This window comes from Limulus polyphemus, unplaced genomic scaffold, assembly GCF_000517525.1.
Source record: "Limulus polyphemus unplaced genomic scaffold, Limulus_polyphemus-2.1.2 Scaffold400, whole genome shotgun sequence".
Lineage (NCBI taxonomy): Eukaryota > Metazoa > Arthropoda > Merostomata > Xiphosura > Limulidae > Limulus > Limulus polyphemus.
In genome coordinates this window covers 398,970-401,368 of record NW_013666010.1, presented here as the reverse complement: position 1 = coordinate 401,368, position 2,399 = coordinate 398,970, and positions in this window count along the sequence as shown.

The following is a 2,399-nucleotide window of genomic DNA, read 5'->3' as shown; positions in this document are numbered from 1 at the left end:
TTTCAATCATGGTGCCCTCAACCTCCCGGGGGGGGGGGGGCAAAACACAATATTCGATGCTAGACTCTGAAAATTTTCTCTTAGAACTCTACCATTTTGGGTGACCTTCCGGGGGCGTTTTAGCTTCCTCTAGGAGGGGGATACGCCATATGGATAAGGACATCCAGAACCGTGGAAGGAGTTAGCTGGGCATTCATACAAACCCACAAGCTGAATTAACATAGGATGTTACAAATACCAGTAAACTCAAAATAAGAGTATTGTTATTATTTTATTCGTGAAAGAACTTGTAATAAAAATGATTCTACAGAATTTTTAATCGAGACTAAAAAGTATACGACAGCAGAATTCCTACTTTCGATAAAATTGTAATTCAAGTCTAACTATCAAACCGAAATCGAAGAGAGTTTCCACACAAGGATGATTCGTGGGCGTTGCCAGGGAATTTTAGAGGGGTAGGTGGGGTGGTAATTTCTAAAATCAATAAGTAAAACTGTGAGATAGTAGAAGTACAGTGCACAGTTCTTAGCAAGACTTATTTCGGATTGAAGAAAGAAACGGAAGAGGTTACAAATATAAAATTATAACGCCACATCTGGCTGTTTTTGCAAGACTTATGTTGGATTGAAGAAAGAAACGGAAGAGGTTACAAATATAAAATTATAACGACACATCTGGCTGTTTTTGCAAGACTTATGTTGGATTGAAGAAATAAAAGGGAAGAGGTTACAAATATAAAATTATAACGCCACATCTGGCTGTTTTTGCAGCATTAGATTAAAATTTCCTGTGACTATTAAGATACTGTTGGGGCTGAAAGAGAGGGGCGTCGTTCGTTTCAGATTGACAGTAATGTGTCAAATAGTCTGATCAAGTGTAGTGAAGTATTAATCTTTAGAGATGACTTTCATAAATCCCATTTCAGATAGCAAAATATTTCACTTTCACACTTTGCCTTTTTTTACTATATTTAGAATGTTTCTTTCTTACTAAGAATGTCCGGTGTGGCTGCGCATCGAAAGGTCCAAGGTATTCGCTGCGAATCCTCTGAACACGCTCCGCACTTTCCTTTGTGTGTGCGTTATGAAAGTAATAATCGATCTCGTTATTCGTTTTAAAACCTCTCTGACTAGTGGTTCAAAATTAGAGGTGGCGCTGGCAATCCCGAATTTTGAACCAAAAGATACTTAATATTAGATTTTGGTTTGTGAAACATCTATTTTGAGAAAATATTCGAGTGAGGATGTAGGTATTCGTTTTAACGCTGAATTGTAAACAGTATCGAATATATTTCGGAAGATATTCTTTTTTTTTATGTAACGTCGATCTATTCATGTTGAAATTAATTATATTTCTTTTTGTTAAAAGTTTGGCATATTCAATGAATTCAATAAATCCATCTTCAATAGTTAACAATGAATTTAATAAATCCATCTTCAGTAGTTACCAACAAATTTAATAAATCCATCTTCAATAGTTAATAATGATTTTAATAAATCCATCTTCAATAGTTAACAATGAATTTAATAAATACATCTTCAATAGTTAACAATGAATATAATAAATACATCTTCAATAGTTAACAATGAATATAATAAATACATCTTCAATAGTTAACAATGAATATAATAAATCCATCTTCAATAGTTAACAATGAATTTTAAACATGAAATGTCACAGAAATGTGTGTTTATAACGAACACAAAATTGTATAATCACGATATTAAACAGTCCAGTTGTACTTAAGATCATTTTTAAACTTGAGAACATAACAGAATAAGTGCATATAATATATAAACGCAATGTTAGAAAAACATGCAGGTTCAAGAAGTCTTGATAGAAATGAATAAAACCCTATAACCCGAGTGCTTTCGAAAGGTGGACCTTTCTTCTTCAGGGGTAAACTGTACAGGTTATGATATTACTTCACAATATATCTTAATACAGATAGTAATTAATGATTATGCCCCTGTATTATTCTGCGTTTTTGTTTTTCAATGTCATATTAGTATTATCTTAGAAGTTCACAATTGGTTTGGAACTAAATGTTAAATTATAATTTTGGTTTGGTTTTGAATTTCGCGCAAAGCTACACGAGGGCTAGCCAACAAATAGCTTGACCAACAAATAGTGGGATTGACTGTCACATTATAACGCCCACATGGCTGAAAGAGCGAGCATGTTTGGTGAGACGGGAATTCGAAACCCGCGACCCGTAGATTGCGAGTGAAGCGCCCTAACCACCTGGAGATGCCGGGCCTATAATTTAGAAATAGTGCTTTATGCGCTCAAATAGACAATATTGTTACGACAGCGGAAGTCACGTGACGCTAGTAACACGTCATGAACTTCTAGAACGTTCGTGTCCCTTCGTGAAGCCTCGAGTGTTTACTAGATAT